This window comes from Pseudopodoces humilis, chromosome 7 (genome assembly GCF_049639895.1).
Source record: "Pseudopodoces humilis isolate 2021_Gansu_Grassland_sample_001 chromosome 7, ASM4963989v1, whole genome shotgun sequence".
NCBI lineage: Eukaryota > Metazoa > Chordata > Aves > Passeriformes > Paridae > Pseudopodoces > Pseudopodoces humilis.
This window is the reverse complement of record NC_142206.1, coordinates 57,075,689-57,089,655: the sequence shown is the minus strand read 5'-3', so window position 1 is coordinate 57,089,655 and position 13,967 is coordinate 57,075,689. Positions and strand designations below refer to the sequence as shown.

Genomic DNA, 13,967 nt, shown 5'->3' with positions numbered 1-13,967 from the left:
GCCAGTATTTACACACAGAGTTTGACTTTCAGGGAAAGGAATTTCCCCTCTTTCAGCACACTGTATTATACAGGTAATAAATGTTTTATTGATTCCTTTTAATCATTTTCTGGGCTTTTCTGGGTGGACCTTGGTTGTGAGGGTAGGCTGAGCCTGGTGTCCCACCCATTGCCCTAAGGAGGGTGCTCAGGAGTGAAATCCTGCTGTCTGGTTGAGACAGCACTACCCCACAGTGACCTGCTCTTTTATTTGGGAGGAGGTCTGGGTTGTTTTGCTGTACAGCTTTTTTTCCTACAGTAATCCAATTTCTGGCCATGGGATCATGGCTGTAAGTGCCAGGGTGGGACCCAGGGCGCTGTGGTGGGACATCCTGAAAGCTCAGGGGAAAAAGTGGGCCAGAATCTGATGGTGAGCATGGAGGGAAAAGGGAGAATTGTAAATCAGGAGGGAAGGGGAACATCACGCAGTGAGAGAGCAGACGAGCTCGGCACTCTGCCAGCAGGACCGAATTGGCTCCTCTCCCTCCAGCCCTCCCGGGCACTGGGTTGTGTTTCTCCCAGTCTTGCCCTGAAGCGAGCAGAGCTCTCGCTCCCTGGGCACCTCCGCGGCTGCCGGCCCGCTCCGCGCATTCCTCAGCCCGCCCTGACGGGAGGTTTCATGGTCTGTCCCCCTTGCCCGCCACCTCCCCGGGCTGCTCGCCCCTCCCGGTTCTGGCGTTTCACGTCCCCATCCTCTGCCGCGAGCCCCAGGCAGCTCCTCACCGCCTGTCCAGCTCGGAGCCGCGGCACCTGCTCCATCCTCCGGCTCACCCCGCAGCCCGGCACTGCACAGCCCGGCGCGGAGCATCCCGGTGGCGAGACCTGCTCCTCCCTCCTCCCCTCTTCCTCCTCCCTCCCTCTCCTCCCTCCCTCCCTCCCTCCCCGCGGCCTCGAGTCGCGCCAGTGATGGAGAGAGCGTCACCGTCTCCTAGCAACGCTCCTAGCAACGCTCCTAGCAACCGGGCAACATCTGCTCCCGCTGGACCAATCCGCGCGGGGAACATCTGGGCACCCACCTCCGCGGGCTGCGGCCGGGAGGTGATGCGCTCCTCAGTGGCTGCAGGGACCCGCAGGAGCTGCCACCGCCGCCACCAGCACCGCCAGCACCGCCAGCAGCACCGCCAGCACCTCGTCCAGGAGCAGCGAGGGAAGGACGGAGCAGCCCTCCCGCTGGAGCCGGGGCTCGCTGGGTGAGTGCCACTGAGCCGGGGACAGCGAGCTGCGGGGTTGTCCGTGTCACAGAGGCGGTGTGGGGCTTTGCTGGTGAGATCTGCTCCCCTAAGGGTTTAGCGGGCGGCTGTTGGCGTGAAGTTTTGTGTTTGTTTGGGAGCTCTCGTGGCTTTGCTGCAGCGTGGCAGAGGGAAGAGCTGAGAGGGAGGCTCCGCGCGTCCCGCAGTGCCACGGGCAGAGGTGCTGCTGCTCTGCCGGACTCTACCAGAGGTCATTTCGATCAGAGACCTCTTTTATCGGTCAGAGCTGAACTCTGAAAAGTAACCATAGCTCCTCTTTCCATCGTCTGCTAATGCTGTCATCCTCTGGGATGACACAACTGTCTAAATATAGTTTTCTTATAGCTGCGAGACATGAGTACACACACATACAAGCTCTCTTTTCCTTTCTCTCTTGCAGGATTTAGACATGTCTAATTTCGTTCATGTACTCAAAAAAAGCCTGAATGTCTCTGGCACACACGTGTAAAAGTGCAGAGTTTAGGTGTACACATGTATCTGTGATCGTTTTTCCCCCTGAGAGTGGGAGATATTCTTACTACAGCCAAGTGCCAAAGATTTCACCCAGAAGGCAAGGCATCAGCCTGGAAAACATACTGTATGTCAGGCAAACTCTGAAATGTGCACCCTGTTAAAGAGGAATGGGAATCTGACTTTCCCCAGACCTGTACTGCTCTGCAGGCAGTGTGAGTGTGTATGATAGAAAATTAATGCTGCTACTTAAAATAATGGCATGGTTTTAATAGTAGCCCTTTAGCTTTCCTCTTGAGGTTGACAAGAATTAATGGATAAAATAATGTGCCATTTTAAGAGGTGGTTGGGGTAGAATTAATGTTCCAGCTCCAGAAACATCCAGATATTTAGAGGAGCAAGCTATATTTTTGCAGCATTTGCTCTGAGCGGATTATAGCTACACCACCGAGAGACTGAAACGTTTTTTCTTAATGTTTTATCTACTTTGCTGATGTGTGAAAGGGACTCCAGGAAGCAAGGTCAAAGTTAGAGAATTGGGTGCAACATCAGAACTCTTATTTATCCCTGTTACTAAGCCCTGTGGGGATGCTGAAATAGCACTTTCTCCTCTTGTGGTCCAGCTGCTTGCCGTGTTTGTCCTGATTTTGCCACCTGAGCCATGTGTGTTTCTCCTTGATCCACCACGGCAGGTGACCGTTCAGCAGTGCTGTGCTGCCAGAAATGCTCGCTGAGCCCGTGCGAGGGGGAAATCTTACCAGAACTGCTGAGAATACCCCAGAAAGACCCTTTGCAGACTGACTCCGCATCCTCAGGTAACGAACAAGTTTGCAAACTTCAGCTGGTTGGGCTGAGTGAGAGAATTCACGGGAATTAACGTGGAAAGGGAGTGAACCTGGAATTATAATTTTATTCTATTGAGGAAAGCAGCGGGGCTATAGGGAGGGAGACTGGAATAGTTACTCAGCCATTAAGCCTCATGCCTTCGTGCCCTCACGAGAGCTATTCAGATGCTTGTGCCTTGCACACACGTGTGCCCAGGGGGAATCTGCAATTAGGGAGATCTGCAGAGCAATCAGCAAACTAAAAGGCGGTTTTAAAGTGCAAAGCCAGCAGACAAGAGTGCGGCTGGGGGTCCCCACCTCCCCGTGAGTCAATGAAAGGGGGCTCGCTCTGGCTGATAAGGCTCGATATGCTGGAAGAGCTGCCATCGATCGGCAGCCGCGTGAAATCCTGTGCCTGGCATGTGTTTTCGATCCACATGTTCATCTGCCCGTGGTCTGGTAGCTTTGCCTTATCAGCTGGGAATCCTACAGTGGGACCAGCTGCCTGTGTAGCCCTAGGAGAGAAGAGCAGGAGCAGAGCATGTGAAACCAGGGGCACGTTTCAGCTGAGCACCCCCTAATTGCGAGCGTTCTGAAGGTTAGAGACGGGGGAGTTGATCTCCGCAGCTTGACAGCAGCGGCAAGGACACGATGATACGTCCTGCCATGTCAAAGTCACGTCTCCCGCTGATAATAAAGGCCGGTTTCTGCGCGCTCAGAAGCCTCAGGTTTTGTGTTTGAGCACTCAAGAGATGCTCAGGCAGCTGTAGCTCGCATACCGATCCCTCTCCTTTAGGCTGCGATAGGAACCCTGCAGGGCAGCGGCACATTTGAGTCACCGTGCGCAGCTCGGCGGGGCTGGCTCGGCTCCGTGCTCACCCCCTGCAGATGTCTGCATCAACAACCAAACACTGGCGGCTCGGACGAGCCCTTTCACTGCAGCACCGGGCAGGGAGGGGGGAATTGTCCTCCCGAGGAAAGGCAGCGGAGTGCAGGAGCAGGCAGCTGTGGGGATGCTTCCAAGGGCTCACGTTCTGGGACGGGGCTGCTGCGCAGAGCCGGGGCTTGCGGATCCCTCTCTGTTGTCTGAGATGCAAAAGCACAAGCTCAGGTGGTTTTTTTTTTCCCCTGGATTTTTAATAATTTCTTAAACTCTGTCTTAGCTCCTGTCTCGGCTCGGCTGCAGCCCCGCGGAAATCGCCCGACATTAATTCATGCCGAAGCGGGGCTGCCGTCACTGGGGCGATGCAGGAGCGCAGGTGAAGTGACTTTCCTGCAATTTGCAGTTCAAATGGGAAGTTGCCGTGATATAAATCCATTTCCAATCCAATTTAGATAAGACAGCCCTCTGTCCAAACATGCCTGATAACTCTGCAAGTACCACGCCACAGAGCACCATAATTATTCCTGGAGAAATAAACAGGAGCGGGCACATTTTGCTCCGTTGAAAGTACAATTAAAGCCCTTGCGAGGCTCAGTCCGAGAGCTCCGAGCCCGAGACAGAGGCGTCTATTCCCTCCCCGCCGAGCGTGGGATTTATATTCCAAAGTTCCATTAGCGCTAATGGCAGCTGCAGCCGCCGTGCCCCGATGTGCTGTGCATTCCGAGCAGGCACCGGTGCCACCGCCGGGCAGCACCGCCCTGGGGCTGCCGAGCCCCGGCAGCACCGCCCGCCGCCGCAAATTGCAGCGGGGATTGCGGCTGAGCCCTGCCGGGATGCTGAACGCGCTTTCCCGGCGCTCATCCCGGCTGGAAGGACAAAGCTCAGGCTCAGGACTCAGCGCTGTGCTGGTTGGTCCCCGTGGGGAGATTTGGCCCCGTGCCTTGACTTGTGGTGTAGTGCTGGAAAAAACGTAATGTGATTAAGATGTATCTGTCTCCGAGCTTGAGTGAGGCAGAGGCAGTGACTCATACCACCTTGCTGGAGCTGTCAAAACACTTGGCTCGCGAGAATAGCCTTCTACACAAAAAGCACTGATTCAATATGTTTATATTTAAACAAAACACTAAGGGTCTGATTCACTGCGGCATTACTACAGCCTTGGATGGCTGTAACCCCAGCCAAGCAGCTCCCAGGCACGCACAGAGCCGTGGAGCGCTGACTTCCAGTAAATGTCAGAGAAAGGCTTGGTCCATGCAAGCCTCCTGTGTGTAGAGGGGTCCCTCGGGAGCTTTAGCATCGGTGCTGGTGTTGAGGGCACAGTGCCAGGTCACAGTTCATACCCTTCTTCCCCTGAACCTGCTGACAGGTGTGTGGGCACCAGCAGCAGCCACAAAAGATGATGGTGATGAAGTGAGTGGTGGTGGGATGGCAGATGCACTGATCACTAGAGCAGCCCTGGGCAGGGACCTGTGTGCCTTCAGCTCCGTTTCTCACCCTGCAGGTGTGCAGGCAGCACCCCTTCCCTCCCGGGGAGCTGAGCCAGCCCTTGGGAGCTGCTGAGCTGGGGGAGTGGGTGCTCCAAGATCTGCAGATTTGGAGCTGCTGGGATTTGCTGACAGATGGTGTGGTGTTGAGCAGCTTGGGGCTTACTTTGCTACTCAAGTGTAGTCTTTCATTTAAAACTGGGAACACATTTCAAGCCAAACTTACAGCCTAGAGATGCTCTTGGTGTTTGCTTGGTCATTGTTTCCCGTCCTTGCTCCTAAACTAAGTTATGGTTGTTGGGGTGAGGGTGTTGTGACAACTTTGCCGCTTTAGCTGATGTAAGGTCTTCAGGAATTTAAATTCAGCCAACCAAGGCTATGTCCCAGGCTAGTGCTGAACATAACCCTGGAAAGGGGCTGCCAGTTGGGTGCTCAATGAACCCACTGCCAGGATGGTCATGTGTGTCCCTCAGCAAAATACAATTTTTCCGTCTGCTCCTGCCATCCCCCAGCCCGCAGTATGTGCAAAACCTCCTTCCCTCCCAGCCACAGGCTGCCAGTGCTCCCTCCCTGTCCTGGCTCCCTGATGTCTCCAGCTCAGGGCATGCTGAGTTTCACAGTCACCCAGCAGAATTCCAGTGGCCTGGAGCAGCAAGGGAGAGTTTTGCATGGAGCTGGAGGAGCTGCAGAACTGAGCTGAGATACTCTGTGTGCTGTGGTTGTCTGTGCTGCCCCTGCACTCAGGATGATTTCCTGCTTCCACTGCATACAGGCAGTGATAAGGCTGTTCTTCCAGCCTTTTCCCTGAAAAACACTAGGGAATATATTTTAGCATTTAGAGGTTTGGTTTGAGGGAGAGGATCTACTTGTGTGCGGGGTTTGGCTCCTTTCCCAGCCCTGACAGCTATGGGAATGCCACTTCATCTGTCTGTACCTTTGTCTTCCTCAGAGCAGTGTGAGGAAAACTGTAATGTTCCCCCATCCCATGGCACTGGGAGATAAATGCATTTGTTGTTGTGCTCAGATAACACAGCACAGTGGGGTTTCCACCTAGGAGAACATGATAGCAGAGTAATTAAATATCCAGGCTGCCCAGGTGTAACTCAAATACTGGAATAAAACCTGCAAGCAGAGAAGGTTGTGGCATATGAATTTAAACTTGTGTTTGCAGCTACTCAGTGCCAGTGGGGTGAAGACCACAGCCCTGCCCTTGCCCTTGCGAGCTGAGGTGGATGCTGGGAGCATCTCTGGTGATGGTCCAGGGAGTGTGTGTGAGGTCCAGGGAGACTAGAACCCTGTAGCTGTCCTTGACAACCTTGGCAGTGTTGTCCCACTGTAAGAGCAATAGTCCCTCTCCTGGAGAAATGCTGCTCTGGAGTGCAATCTGTGTCCTGATGGGTCTCAGAGCAGGGCTGAGGGGTCTTGGCTCCAAATGGGGTGTTAATCCACCAGTCAGTTTTCTGCACAGATCTGCAGAATCCTTCATGAGAAACCTCCATCCTCACAGGCTCGAAATTCAGTGAGAAAAGGCAAGAATCCTCTCATTGAAGGGATTTCTTCTTCAGCCCCTTCTTGTGGGTTTTTGATGTAGAGGAAGGAAGGGAGAACACATTGCTCCTTCCTGCCAGTGAAGAAGGGATGCTGTCAGTCCCTGGAATGGTTGTGTGGGTATCTCATCTCTCACACCAGCAGCTAAAACTCAAAGAGTCCCTCGTGCCCCATGGAAGGATCCTTCCAGCAACATGAAACCTGTGTTCTGGCTGTGCAATACATTTTGGCTTTTCTGTCAGGGAAGCTGTCCAGAACCAAATCCTTAATTTCATCTGAGAATCTAAGTTTCAAATGCTCCCATAAGGAAATCTCCATTTGGGGAAGAAAATATTTCCCACAGGAAATTTTTTGAATTATTCTGTGAAGTGTCTCTGGATACTTTCTTTCCCTGGATTGTCTTTAGACATCAGTATAAAAGAGTGGGGGGGTCTTTTGGGTTATTTTTTTTGTTGTTGCTTTTTTTAAAGTACATTTAAAAGCAAATAACAGAATTTTTTTATAAAAAGGAGAATGCATTCCCAGAAATGCACATGGCTCCTGGTGTTTTTTGGTGAATAGCCAAGCAAAGCCCAGTCCTGGCTCTCACAGGGACCCAGTGCTCACCAGGCTGAGGGCTACTGGAATTATGGACCTCATTAAGATGCTGAATTAGCACCATGCCACCTTTCCAGGGAGATGAGTAAGCTCAGAGCAGGCAGCCAGGCCTGGCTGCAGGTGCTCAGCGTGCCCTGGTCCTCTGCAGGGCTCAGCACTGGAGGAACAGACCTGCCCTGGGCTCTTGCCACAGGACAAAAGCCCAGTAATCCGTTTTCATACCCCAAATGTTGAGCTTCCATCCTCTGTGCCCTGAAAAACTGAAGCCACCCGGAGAATAAACCAACTCCATCACCCTCCCACTGAACTGGGGCTCTCCTGCTCTTCTGAGACAACACCACCATCTAGTGAATACCCTCTGCATTGCTTTTCCAGGGAATCCACGGAGCTCTGTGCGTGATGTGTGGAGATCAAAACCCGATCCTCGGCCGACACAGCCCTCAGCAGGGCACAGGGTCCTCTGTCCTGGTCCCTCCTGCAGTGCACGGGGACATTCCCATCTAGGGCATCTCCTGCCTGTTCTCTGGGGCTGGGGCTGGCCCCGACACCCTGACACCCTGACACCCTGACACCCCACTCAGCTGGAGGAGCAGGAGACCCTGCCTGTGCCCAGTGCTGTGGTGGTCACTCCAGAGAGGGGAGAGGGGCTCGCTGTGCCGGCAAGCCTCAGGGTGGCTGTTTCAGAGACAGCTTCACACTTGCTGACCCCTCAGCTGTTTTCTCAGCGGGTTGAGGGCTGCAGGCTGAGCATTGTCCTGGCTGCACTCCCCCCCTGGATCCCTCCTTCCCCTGCACACCCCAGGCTGTGATGTTGTAGCCACCCTGGCAGCAAGCATTGCTGACTTTCTTTTTCCTCTTTTGTGCAGAGCTGATCTGATCGGGGCCTACCAAAGACATTAACGACGTCGAAAGTAGCTTACTTTAAGAGAAAATATGCAGAAGAAGAACATTTACATCAAGATTACCATGAGTATTGTCCAAAAGTGAGTATCTCCCTCGCTCCAGACCCCACCCTCCCCCTAGTTTCATTCCTTGATGCTAAAGAACCATCCATTTACTCCCCAGCACCTGATACTACCAGAGGACCGGACTTGTATCCTAAAACTATCTCTCCAGAAACTCCGCTTCCTGGACGACCCCGAAGCCTATCTCCGTAGGTCTGTATTAATTAACAATCTGTTGAGGAAGATTCACCTAGAGACAGAGAGGGAGAGCTATGAATACTTTAAGGAGGCTCCGTGCTATAGGACTGCCTACTCTGACGCACGAAAACGGCTGAAGTTTATGGTGCAGGAGTGCTGTTCCCAGTCGCTCTATTATGAAGAGCTGCACTCGTATCGCATCGTGCCTTACTCTGCAGAGAACGCCGTTTACGGGATGGGCTACACGGGCAGCCACCTGGAGCAAAATTCTCAGTTGCTTATTTATAAAATGAATTAAAAGTAGCTGTTAGACCCACTGATGTTTGTTTCTGAATGCTTGAACTGCTTGTTGAGGTGTTGAGGTGAGGCACTCATTGCAGATGTGTTTGCGATCGGAGCGGAGGCGCCAGGAGCTGAGTGGAAGGTGCTTTGGATAATACTCTGCAGCCCCCGCTGTTAACCCCCGGTGTGAGCACCTTGCTGTACACACAGAGAGGTGTAATACGGAGGTCCTAACCTGCAGAGACTGCGTGCAAGGCGGTTTGTAGAAACAAAGCTGCGCTTAAAAGTTACCTGTGTGTAGATACGGATGCTCCAAATCTCTTTCGCAGTTAAATTACGCCATCCCCGGTGCAAGGGGAGCCCCCGAAGCAGTGGAGTAGTCTAACAGTGAGGAGTAAAACACAAGTTATCTGCTGTAAAAGTATAGACAGAAAGTTTATTTGAGAATTGCTTTGACCATGAAGGAGTCAGTGCCAAAGGAATCAGTCTTTAGCTTAGGATTTTCAGAGACTGAACTCGCTTGCTACTTACAGACACTCTGTACTGAGATTTGCAAGGTTTTGTGGGTTGGTTTTTTTAAAAAATAATTGCATTCACCTTTTACTTATATTATCTCTTAGCTGGTATCTACTTTGCTATTTTAATACAAGCCAGAATGACTCACAGGAAAGATTGTTTCTTCAGCCCATCATCGGTGTTCCCTTAACTTCATTTGCCTCTTTCCCTAGCTGTTTCCCTGATACTTCTTTGCATGCTAATTTGCTGTTTGGCCCGAGGTTCACACTGGTGCTAGGGAATAGACAGCAATTTCTTTTTATGTGGACTATAAAAGGCAGAAAAACAATGATAACTCTCATAGATAGAGAATGAATGTATCTGACAGATGCTGGTAAGACCTCAGAGGCTCTCCTGATGAAACTGCTCAGCATTAGTAATAATGTTTCAGGTTAAGTGAAATGTCTAATTTCAATCTGGGAATTAACTTTAAAATATGTAAATATATATATTTCACAAGCTATGGCACGTGGGATGTTCAGCAAATGGAATGACTACAAGTGGAAAGTTTCATAGCTGCCAAAGCTACGTCATGAAAATACCAAAGAGTAACATTAGGGAAAAGAAGATGCTCCAGCAATGGGGTCAGAAGCAAAGATTGCACTATAATCTGGGGGAATGTGATTAACGAGCCTGTAAATTAGCCGTTAATTAGCCGATAGCGATACACTGGCAGCTCCCCCGCGGGGGACCTGCATCCCAGAACTGCTGAACAAATACACAAGATGGTTCAAAACCTGTCAAAGTCCTACAGGTCTGTTGGCTTGCAGCGAAGAAAATGGCTTTGCCTCGCTGGCTATCACCACTTTAAAGCTTTAAAGCAAAGTAAATAATAGCGCACACTCAGCTGGAGGCAGATATAGATCTCTATATATCTATCTATCTATCTATCTAAGAAGCTAATTTTTTTATTTATTTTGAAAGGCTTTGCTCTTGCAGATGTGGCTGATGCTATTTCTGAAGCATTATGTAGTGTGAACAAACACCGTGGCTTGCCAGGAATGTGCTTTTTGTGTCAGATTCCTCCTGTCACCCTGCTCAGAGCATCCTGGTCCTGTGTGTCACACATACCGTCACAGCTCCCAGGCACGTCTTAGTGCTGGAGAAAAGGCAGAAAGGCAATAGCAAAAAGGTGTGAAGAACAAAGTTAACTCTGGTGTCAGTAGTTAGAAGTCAGTACAGGTTTAGGAGACAGACTGAAGCAGTAAAATCCAGATTTTTTTTTGGTTTTTTTTTTTAATTAAAAAAAAATGTCAGCAGTGTAATTCAAAACAAGGATAACCTGCAAACTGGAGAATATAAACATCTCAGATACTGTGGGAAGGCTGAAAATGCAGGGCAGTGCTGCTTGGGAGGTGGTGTTAATCATGATGAATGTTCAGGTTCCTGGTTTTGCTTTGAGACAAGCTGTATTTACTTATCTCTTAGAAAAGGGTGTCTTTCAATCCTCAGCCAGTGCAGTTCAGCCTCAGAGCTTCCTGGCTGTGTGTGGTTTCATTCCTGCTGCCCTTGGGCTTGCAGCAGCCCAAAATCAAGCAGCTGATCCAGTTGAATGATCTGAGAAATGGTTTCAGTGTGGTTTGAGAAATCTCCAGTGGAAAGGGGCCACTTGAGCAGGGGGCTGGGAGAGCCCAGGCTGCTGATCAGGTGTGTGGGACAGCCCCAGGAGCACCAGGAAGAGCTGGCAGAGAATCCCATTTGCTGTTGTGAGAGGTTCCATTATCCCTCTGGAGCTCTCTGGCCTCTGCGGCACTGGGAATGCCCCCGCACCCCCCAGGGCTGTGGGAATGGTAAAGGAAAATTGCTCCTGTCTTCTAATTCTTCAAACCATGTAATTTTCCACTCTGAAGTGGTCTGATTTATGCATTTTTTTTTTCTCTTCATGTCTGTTTTCACTTGATTTCATAATGATCTAGCATGTACAGGAAATGCTTAAATGCTTCTTTTCTCCGGATGACTGACTTTTTATATTCACAGCATGGCTCTGGCTTGAATAAACAAAATCTTTTAACCTAAAATTAGAGACATTTCAATGAAATGAAAAAAGCTCAGTAGGATCAAAGTCTTTAACCTCACCTGAACAAAAATATTGGCCCTGTCAGCTTCATCTTTGAAGAGGTTCTTTGCCTGCTGAAAGAGGCAGATACTTTCTTGCCTGTTGAAAGTTTCTCTGTGAAGGCATTGTGATAACTGAACAGATATAACAGACAAAAATCTGCATCAGGTCACAAAACTCCTTGGGCTACCTAGGAAAGAGGACAATAATTTACTCATGTTTTTCTCATGGGCTGTTTTCTTGAACAAAACACATTGTCTCTTTTTTAAATTTTTACTTGCTCCTGGAGCCATTAAAATGGATTATTTCTTTCTAGAGAACAAATTTGTTTTTTTATGGTTGGATTTTTGTTATGGAATTGAATCAAAAGCTCACTGTTCTATATGCTTTAAGTCTGCTTCAGTTTTTACTGCCTTCTGCTTTGCCCAGGGAGTGGTGCTGCTGAAAAGTGGGTCTGAAAAATTCAACTTGAGTGCTTAAAAATAGTTTATGGAGTGACAAAGAAGTAGAAATGTGCAATAACATTGCAAGTGACTCCCAAAATCTTTAATTTGACACCTTTTGAATGATATATTGATTTTAACATTTAGTTGCCAGGTTACTGGATACCAGCATTTTAATACAGCTACATACAGTGATTTTTCTTTTTTTGGGTTTGTAGCTACAGTTCAGCTCTTCTGGCTTCTGATGTGAGAATCTGTCTGTAGGTGGTCAACTTTCAGTGAGATAGATTTATATATATATATATATATATATATATATATGTTCTATTATGACTGCATTAGGAACTCCTACATATGGGCTATGTTTGCACTGGATGTAAAGAAAGTCCTTGCTTCCCTTTGACTCAGTTGCCTTGGAGATAGAATATTCATCAGAGAGAATATAGATGAGCTGGGTAACAAGGACAGACTTGGTGAGGAGAGCTGATCATTTTGAAAATGACTGGCTTAGGACAATTCATTTTCACCTGGAAATAGCAGTACACTTGGCTGTAATTAGTGTTTCTATGAGTTGAGTTTTCTTTGTGCTGCTTTTCTGGCTGGACACGCCGGTGAAGGGTGTACAGGGGTGGCTTTGTGGGGGCCACAGTGTGGGTGTGGATGGGGACAATGTGAAGAACCCCAACACTGAGTTTGAGCAACCTGCTCTAGTGAAGGTGCCCCCACCACGGCAGGAGGGTTGGAACCAGATGGTCTTTAAGGTCTCTTCCAACTCAAACCATTCCATGATTCCATGATTCTGTGACATTAGGGCCCTGATCCTGTAAATGCTTGGGTTACCACCCGGTTTCCTGGCACAGACCCTGTCTCTGAAGCCCAAGGGGCTCCTCGTGTGCTTGATGCCCAGCATGTGCATGAGCTTGTGCAGGGCTGGGGCCGCGCCCGTGGCAGAGCCCCCTCAATCGCCGCGTTACCGGTGACCACCGAGCTGCCGCTTCAGCTCTTGAATACATCTCTATTGCACTGTAAATTGAACTTCTGTTTTCCAATGAATGTGTTGAGTATATGGACTATTGTGCCTTAAAGTCCCATCCTCGTATCAGCCTTTGTAAATGTTCTGTAAATCCGCAAACTGTCTATCGCTGGCATCTCTGTGCGCTCTCTACAGATCTCATTTGGTACTCGGCAGGACCTTGGGAAACCCAGCCCTGACCTCAGTTTGCCATGAACACAGGGGGGATTTGCCAATTCCCTCTTTTCTTTTTTTCAGATTGCTTTCCTCTCTGACGTTGATGAAATTCTGTTTTTCTGGTTTCTGCCACAGCTGGGCTCTGGGCCACCTGCAGCACCAGGAGCCCCTCGCAGGAGCTCAGAAAGTTGTAAAAAAGTTGTCTCCAGATTTTAAACACCACCTGTACAACACCCCTAGGAGGGAATCACAGCTGTATATAACAACTGTGGCAGGTGGTGTCAAGTATATCATCATGTATTCGACAGGATTGACAAAGCAGAGAAGGGAACACCTATTTCTGTTGAAATGCATGAGCCTGCACTATGTTAAATACATGGTGATTATACACCAAGTAATTGGAATAATACCTACTGGTTCTGTAACAAAAAAAAAAGAAACAAAAAAAGGCTTTTTAATGTTTAAAATTACCTGGGACCTGATTGAAGGTTTTTATGAAATAATTGTTTTCTAAAGTGAATAGTAGAAAAAATGTATATGTATTTTAAATATACGTATGATGTGCATGTTATTAATAAAGATCTATTTCTATTGAACCAGATGGACTCTTTTTGATTGTGTCTTGTTTGGTTTACAAGTTAACATGTAATGTTTCTAAAGAAAAGTTTCTAACTCCATCAATCCCCTAAAAGACTTATAACCACAGATTGTTTGAGGGACCTGGATCAGAGGATGAACCTGGGGTAACTCCTCTGTCATTCACTTGTCCTGCCCTGATGCCATTGTTTGCATCCCAACTTGCCTATGGACTTGCAAGACCCTTCTTTTCCTTGTTCATGTATTTTATTTTAAAACCTGCAGGGAACCATTTTCCTAATGATGTTCTACAGGGCATGTTCCAGATACTGCCAAAGGGTCAAAGTTAAAATAGTTACCTTTTGGAGCTGTTCAGAAAAATGTGATTTTTCACTAAAAACCCTGATTATGAAGGAAAGATCACCATCTTCCTTATCCTCAGGAATTTCCTTGAGGATTCTTTTCTTGAAGAAGCTGAAGTGAAACACTATTTAAGAGATACTGAAAAGGAGAAATATTTACAAAAGGATGGGCTTTCCCCTGTGGGCAGGAGGCAGTCACAAGGAAACACCTTCCAAGGCCAGATGCTTCAGCTCCCATCTCCAGCCAGGACTTGGGTACCACCTGGGCTGAAGGTCCAAGTTTTGTAA

The 13,967-nt window shown here is 48.8% G+C and overlaps 1 long non-coding RNA gene across 1 annotated transcript; it reads left to right on the top strand.

Annotated features, from left to right (window-relative positions):
• The first annotated feature begins 1,069 nt into the window (after positions 1 to 1,069).
• Positions 1,070 to 13,340, top strand: LOC148184043 (uncharacterized). Its single transcript, XR_015772929.1, has 4 exons — positions 1,070 to 1,228; positions 2,431 to 2,553; positions 7,941 to 8,057; positions 8,140 to 13,340. It is a non-coding gene; the product is annotated as an uncharacterized LOC148184043 (long non-coding RNA).
• Positions 13,341 to 13,967: the final 627 nt, after the last annotated feature.